The sequence below is a fragment of the Spinacia oleracea genome, chromosome 4, assembly GCF_020520425.1.
Source record: "Spinacia oleracea cultivar Varoflay chromosome 4, BTI_SOV_V1, whole genome shotgun sequence".
Lineage (NCBI taxonomy): Eukaryota > Viridiplantae > Streptophyta > Magnoliopsida > Caryophyllales > Amaranthaceae > Spinacia > Spinacia oleracea.
Window position 1 is genome coordinate 150500060 of NC_079490.1, and position 8627 is coordinate 150508686.

Consider the following 8627-nt stretch of genomic DNA (forward strand, 5'->3'; position numbering starts at 1 on the left):
GTTGTTGTGTTGATTATTTTCTTAACAGTTACTACTAACAAGAAGGGACCCAAATCTGTTGGGTTCCCATGACAAAGAAATTGGTACAGGAACAAACAAAGATGCACATTAATATGTCAGAGTTCCTATGAATATAAGTTCCACATTGAGGAACTCACTGGATCACTGTTGACCCACGAGTTACACTTAGTAACTCATGAGGGTGTGACATTATTAAAGATACATTACATCAGCACCCCACTTCGGAACAAGGATCAAAATCCGAAGAGGAACTTCTAGATAAAGGAACTCATTCCAGCACCATTCCAAGGAACAGATAAAGGCTGCAACTAAAAGATCCTTAATGATATATCTAAGGTAAACATCTAATTTTTGAGATCTTTATATGCATACGCTATTTATTTAACTCAAGTTCCTGACAACGTTTTATGAAAATTATTCAAATGTATTTTGAATTTGTTTAATCGATTTTGGATCTTCTCAAATATGTTTTTGTGAGACAAATTTCAGATTCTAAAATTGATTTTACATTTATGCATTATTTGTTTAATAAGAATGGTTCAAGGAACAAGACGAAGGAACAATGCATATAGCCACTCTTGGAACTTGGTTTCCCTGCGAAGGGAACTTTATTCTTTGGGCTACATAATCTAATGTTATATCATTTATTGTCCAAAGAACGATTTTTCCATGTATTATGAGTATATTGAATATTTATTACATGTATGCATGTTGAATCTTAGATCCAGCAGTTTAAGATAATCATTTTCTAAGATGCTAATGCTAAAAAGAAAGGAACTGAAATCATGTCAGGTTCCCAAGACCATTAATTGTTTACAGGTCTGTTAGTTTACAATTTTTTGTATACTTTAATCTTCTAAATTATGCTACTTACATATATTTACTACTAATGCATGATTATGGAACGTAGTAGAAGAGAAATGATTTTTACAGGTTTATAACTCATGATTGAGTGTGTGTATGAAGTAAAGGAACAACATCAGAATTACACCAAGGAAAAATGAGTTGGAAATCCATTAGATTCGTTGGAATAGTGAAGAGGAACTCAGGCTCGGAACTTGGAACTTCAGATGTAAACTAGTTCCAGTTCCACCAGCATGTAAGTTCCTTCCAAATATGATGGGTCATATCAACGAATCAACTCACATGCACTATATAATGGGAAGTCACTTTGAACATCTCAAAGGAACTCAATCATGTGAAATGCTAGTAAGGTTGTTCCCTCATTTTACTTGTGTTAATTAATGTTGAATTTTTTTTAAACCTGTTTCTCTTAAATTATTGTGCAAACTAACCTTATTTGTGTTATAGGTTTTGTTTTGGAATTTAATATGTATAAAATGCATAATATAAGTTTGATTGATCAAAGGAACTCTTCCTAAGTTCTGGTGAAACAATCAGCGAACTCAAGGTTACAGTAACTTGATAAATTGTGCATAAACTATTTGATAGCAAATTTTTGGTGTCAAAGTTTTTCATGTACAAGTTCTTGGTTCTTGTTAACTTAAGTTCCATGGAACAAAATATATGTTTCATGTTTCTTTCGTGAAGTAACTTTTTCAGGAACATCATATTTTGTTATTATGGTTGAGTATATATATATTTATTTTAGACTAACCTGCTAATCATAACTTTGCACAAAAGTACTACACTTGAGTGTTATTTTTTCCCAGATTACTCATATTAAAATAACTCAAGATGGAGAATGGTCATGAAGACCATAGGAACATGTTCTAGCTTACTTGTAACATGAAAAATGAGGTGGCTACAACTAAGGGGGAACAACTCGTTATATCTCGACAATGATTGTTCTATGAAAGAAAATTCACTATTATCGTTTGGTTGCTACCTACAGTGGAAACTTATAACTTTTGACAGTTAAGGTAAGATTGGTTCCAAATGAAAAGTTGGTAAGTCAAGTTCCTGTTCCATTGTGAATTTTTATTGTCGAGTAATTAATGCACATTTGTTTAGAGTTTCCAAAATTATGTTTTCTCTGGTAATTTTAAAAATAAATTACATCATCAGTAATAAATGTCATAGTTGAAGGGAATCAAAGAGGGAACACATACTTTGTGGATCACAATTTGGTTCCTAACAATAATTTGATATTTCTAGGGGTTATTGAAGATGATCCAGAGTTTACAACAAATATAAAAATGTGCGTTGAAATAAGTGAATATATTACTTGTGATTGAAACTAACATGTCTATTCCCAGCAACAGGTTAAAGTTTATTTCAATATTGAACTCGCAAGTTCCTGTAGAACTAATCGAGTTTCTAATGATAAAATATGTCACTATTAAAAGCAACAGTAGCCAGCTACATAAGCTCATGTCGAGGAACTTCAAACTAAGGTTCAAGTTCTAGTTCATGAAGCTGAAGATCAACTCGATCAATCAATATCATGCAACAAGTTCCACGGCTGCTCTAGTAGTAGAGAAATTGCCAGATTCATTTATCGAGTTCCTGTGTGCACTACAACATTCATTCAATCAATTTATCAATGACATCGACAAAGGAACTCATAGAAGGTTGGTTCTTGAAAGGAACAACCAGCCAGAAAGGTATTGATTTTTAGGAGACTCTTTCTCCAGTAGCTTGTTTATAAGGTAATTATATATAATCCTATGTTGTTGCACATATGGAACGTAGGTTGTTCCAAACAGAAGATGACTTCTTTTTTCTTATAAAGAACAATGTCAAGTCCCTTCTTGAAAACTGATTTTAAAATTAACATATTTTGTTTTCAAGAGAAACTGATTTATTAGTGATATATATACATAAATGTTGAACCTAACGAATTGTTTTATAAGGTTTCATTATCATAAGTGTTTATATGAACATGATGAAAGAACACAACAACCACTCTCTTAATTTCTATAAAAATTAAATAGAGAGTGATAATTGAGATGATCAAATGACAAAAGCACGTCAAGGAACTTCTGAAGAATGATTGACAATATTCGATTACACATGAATGTTTCAATAAGATGTGAGGGCATCAAGATGGTGGAACTAGCACTCTAGGAACTCGAACATAAAGTCATCAAAATCAGTCCAGCACTTCAAAGAAATCATATACATGGTGAAAATTTATATAAGGTAAATTTTTCTTATTCATATCATAGCATGTCTTAATGCGTTATATTGTTAACTTATTAATACAAGTGTACAAGTTTTGCAATGCATTATGTGAATATGCTTTCTTTATGATTTCATCTACTCATGGACTGTTTGGAGGATCAAGACTTAGTGAAGCATGACATGAGCATAACATAGTCTTTAACAAGAGTTTTGTTGATTTGGAACGCATACACATATTTAAATAAGGCACTTATGTATGCTTAAAGTAAATGTGTCACACTTATATTTTGTGCTGTAAAAGAAAAACGCATTATAGCTTATTTTTCCAAAGAACTATTCTTCATGCATCATGAATTTTCTTTAAAAATCCTTCATATGAATGCATGTTATAATTTGGTTGTTGTATGTATTTATCACTGATTATATATTCTTTGGTACAACTAACAAATCTTTGTGTAAGTACTTTACTAAACTCATAAAGTAATATGAGCGTAAGAATGCAGAGACGCATCACACTCCCACAGGAACACGAGCAAGACTAGATGAAGGTTCCTAAGGGATGATTGTGAGCCATACACAAAGCTTCAGAGGTATGATTGTTAAATTGTCCAATATTTAACCGCTAATAGACCAAATATTGCCATATCCATAGGTCCAAGCGAGAGGTTCCAATCAAATCTCCGAAAGTCGCATTTTACCATCCTATAACTCTTGATCAGAAGCACGAGAAAATGTGACTGGAACTCAGTATATTCAAGCTGGATATATTTTCCTTGAAGTTCCCCAAATATGGCAAAACTGTAAGTATTTAGCTTTTGGTAAAATTAATCCCACGCAATTCTTGTGTGTGAACATAGATCAGAATTGTACATTGTGAAGGACTCTCCTAATTTCTCGTATTTTGGTTCATAATTACTTGTGCTAACTGATGAAAAGGTAAAAAGAAGAGTCATAAGCCATGTTGTTTTGTGTGTTCCTATTACTAGTACGACAAGCAATTTTTTATATTTTTTCTTTTGATTCAATCTTCGTTTATTCTTTTTCCTTTACAATTTTTCGTATTTGCTTAATGAAAGGACTCCTTGCCGATCTCAATTTTCCTCAAGGATGTTCCATCTTTTGTTAAGTTACACCCAATAAAATAAAATTTTATCTTTTAAATGTTTCAATCTATCATAAACACCTAAAACACTTAAAATCTCTTTCACCTATATCCTAAAAGACTTATGCACCAATTAAGTTTTGTTCCTCACAAAAATGTTTCCCAATATTCTCTTACCATATCAACCTATTAGAAACCACAAAATCCAAATCAATACCACACGTTGATTTATTTTTTCTCTTCAAAAAAAAAAATTCTCAAAAATTCATCACTATACAAAAACCCTCTACAAAATATTCCTCCTTTGTCACTAAATCGATGCAGCAACAACTGAGGGGGAACTAATGAGGAAGGTGATTAATAGAGCGTTAATGTACATTTTGAAAAAAAAAAAAAGGGAGATGAAAAAAAAAAAAAAAAGGAGACAAAAGAAATCGAAAAAAAAGAGAGGGGAATAAAAGGAGAGATATGTGAAAATAGAAAGAGAAGGGATCATAAGTTCCTACAAGCATTTCAAGTTTCCAAGTTGAAATGCAAATGAAGCTGTCTATACCTTAAAGAATTATCTCAAAAATTATGTAGTTCCTTCAAGATTCACATGGGAACTTACACCATAAATGTAAGTTCCTACAAAAATTGAATCAAGGAACTATCAAAAAGCTTCAAAGAATTTATACGTACTGCTAAAGAAGAATAGAAGAAAGAAAGGAACAACGGTGTATTTTATGGCGAGGATCTTCAGTTGAAAGTCCGTAAAGAAGGAGACATGCAGATAAACAAGTGACAAAGGAATACATTCATTAAAATCATGAGCCATGCCTAACCTTTACCTCATAAATTGCCTATCCCTGCAAAATACAAATTGATGGTGTTTATGTATTTTGAAATAATTTTTCATTATTTTTATTTTGCTTTTCTGTTTTTTTTGGGTGAACTTATTTCTTTCTTTTCTGCTTGTTGCTAAGAAACATTGGCTTATGATAATTTCTTTTCACTTTGAATTCTATTCGCTTGAGTATGATTGTCTAAACAGTACAACATTGAGGGAGATATTTTGCTTTGTCTCTGATTCTGACTAACCATTCTCGTTAGTATGGTGCTGTGACGGGATTAAATTAATACTATTAGCTAAACCTTTTTGATGATGCCAAAAGGGGGAAAAGAAAGGCAAACATTGAAGGCAAAATATTTTGAGTTCCTAGTCTCAAATATCTGCTTTTCTCAAGTATGTTACAACTATGTATATTCTTTTAACTCTTGTAAATATTTTGTTTTAAGATTTCTATGCATGTTGGATTTATTTTCTCTATTAAGTTTGCTTTTAACTCTTGTAAATATTTTGTTTTAAGATTTCTATGCATGTTGGATTTATTTTCTCTATTAAGTTTGCTTGGTTTGTCATCACCAAAAAGGGGGAATTTGTTGACCCACAGGGTTTTGATGATGACAGGCAAACTTAACTAATAAATGTTTAAGTTTCTATGCTAAGAAAACCAGGAGTTCCAGAGCAGGAACAAGAGAAGGCCAAAGCATGTAGACTTGGACAATCAGAGAAACTGATCAAGCAGGCATAAATAAGTTCCTGATGGGAACATGGTTCGAGAAGTTCCAGAGGTGGAACAACCAACATGCGGAGCAGCATGGAACATGAAGACAGGAAATAAGAGTTTATTTTCTAGGATTCATGTAAGTATGTAGTAGCGTGAAGGTAATGGAACAAGGTGTCAAAAGGAACTCGTGGAACTTAGAGTCAAAAGCATCTAAGAGTCAGTGAATATGTTGCATGTTATTATCGTAATCTGTAGGGATTTATTTAGAGTTTTGTTTCTTAATAAATCTCTACTTGGTTAAGAGTTTTAGATAATATGCACTAGTTATTTTAGGATAAGATTTAGTTTTAAATAAAAGATAAGTTTTAAATTAAATCAACTTTAATTAGGATTCTGATTTTAATTTCATCTTTTATTTATTTTTATCTTACCTGCTTTTGGAAAATAAAGAGTCAAAATTTAAAATACGTATAATGAGTTTGTGAGTGTTGGAACTTGTAATGCAAGTTCCTGCACGAACGAAATCTCATGTATTTATTTCACGTTTATGAAAAGGTTTTCAGTAAAATATTTTTGCATAAGAAAATAAATAAAAAGTGAGTTTTGGAAAAATATCTCCTGGATTATGTTTTGATAAAACGTTGCTTTTTCTCCAAGTATTTATTTTCTTTTTATTTCCTATTTTTACTCTAACTGTTTTACTGTAAACGTGGTATAAGTTGTGCCCAAGACTTTGACTGCTTTCTCCCCAAGTTTCTCCCCAACTAACTGATCATGGGTAAGTGCCTAGAAGTTAGGAAACTTACTGTTAGTGGAGGAATTAGTGGGATTATGGTTAAGTCTTGTACACGCTATAAATAGAGGCTTATATCTTCATTCCAAAGTGTCTGACTCTTGCAGTCATTCCAAAGGGTCTGATTTAGGTGGGATAATTTCATAGAAAAATTTATTTGTTTTCCACGTTTTTCAGTCAGTTCCAGCAGTTCCGAGTTCCTGTCAGTTCCGAGTTCCTTTACAGTTATTCACTCTCTACATATTAGAGTTTAATCAATTATCAAATGTCTATATTTTAAGAGTTGTTCAAGGGTTGAGTGAGCTCTTGTAATGGGTAATTTGTCAAGGGTTTGAGTGAATTCTTGTATAAGTTTTGGGCAGGAACTTGAGTGAGTTCCTGATGTGTATGGGGTAGGAACTTGAGTGAGTTCCTGTTGTATTTGGGGAGGCTTTGAGTGAAGTCTATGAGAGAGAAGCTGATAGGCTTTGAGTGAAGTCTATGAGAGAGAAGCAGAGAGGCTTTGAGTGAAGTCTAAGAGTCAAGAGAGACTTCTAGGGAAGTCAGTGAGAGCGTAGTTATTTGAGGGAACAACTATTGGGAACTTGAGTTCGTAGAGGAACTCAAGTAATGGCCAAGTTTCTTATAGGATTGTAACTGAGTTGTTGCCCTATAGTGAAAAGAGTTTGAGTTGAAATCCCTAGTGGGTCGAGGTTTTCTTTCCAGTTGGGCCCTGGAAAGTTTCCTCGTAAAATCTCTCTTACATTGTTTCTCTACTTGCTTATGTTCTTTATAATTCCGCAAAAATTGGCTAGCAAGTTCCATATTACAATTCACCCCCCCTCTTGTAGTGTTCCATCCAAATAACATCAACCTCTTATTTTCCGCACATCAAAAATACCCAAGTAGCATGGGAAAAATCATCAACGATAGTGAGGAAAAAATGTGCGTCACAACTAGAAAGCACCTTATTATGTCCCTAGATATCACAATGGATTAACTCAAAAATACCAGATGCTTTATTCAAACTTAACGGAAACAAGTTTCGGGATTGTTTGCCCATAAAACAAATCGGACAATTAAAATCACAACCATTGGGCATTTTAATACTAACTAACCCAGGTAAGGGAGAAATACTTTCATAGAAGGGTGACCTAAACGTCTATGCCATAGCATACCTTCATCTGAAACAACCAATTTATTTGCTTACGGACGATCACGGGCTGTAGGGGGGTTTTTTGTGATCTTTTTCCTGTTTCATACAATGGGGGGTTGGCACGCGGCGGTTCGTTTAGAGAACCGTTGAATTGTTTTTGCACCTCGAAGGAGTCGCCACCAAACTTATTTTAGGTCTCGTTTGGGAAGACCGCAAAATGACTCTATTTTTGGATAAGGCCTTAAATCCTTGAAACGGATGGGTGAGATCCGGGCTCGGGAACGAAAATGCTTATTCGGCGAGCTTTAGAAATATTCAAGTACGTTGGCACAACATTGTTTCAAAAATAAACCCTAAGATTAGACTATGTGGGTTTGCAAATTAGAACAAAATAGAATTTCTAATTGTATGGTGGTCACTTTTCTTTAAAGATTGATTTAAGGAACCTAAGGCCGGTTTGTCCAAAAATATCTTCGTTAAGCGTGATGTAACCTTTGTATTTTGTTGTATTTAGCATGTTGGTGATGAAAGCGATAAAGCACATAAAGCAACATCACAATACTAAATAAAGTGCGGAATTAGTAAATACAAGACCCCCTAGAAAAGGACTAGGGAGTAGGTCCACATTGCCTAGAAATGGACTAGGCAAGTAAAGGTGCGGAATTGAAAGTGCGAAATTGAAATTGCGATATTGAAATTGCGGTATTGAAATTGCGGTATTGAAAGTGCGATATTGAAAGTGCGATATTGAAATTGCGATATTGAAAGGTGCATAATTGAAATTTGTACTTAGGCACATGAGATTCGAACGCCAAGCGGCTCCTTAAAAATAAGTGCGCCCGACACGAATTCAAAGCCAAAAATCTCAACTTGGGAGAGGTTGCTCAACCCAAATGTCCTAGATTTTGCATATTGAACTTGAAATTGAAAGCTTGAATA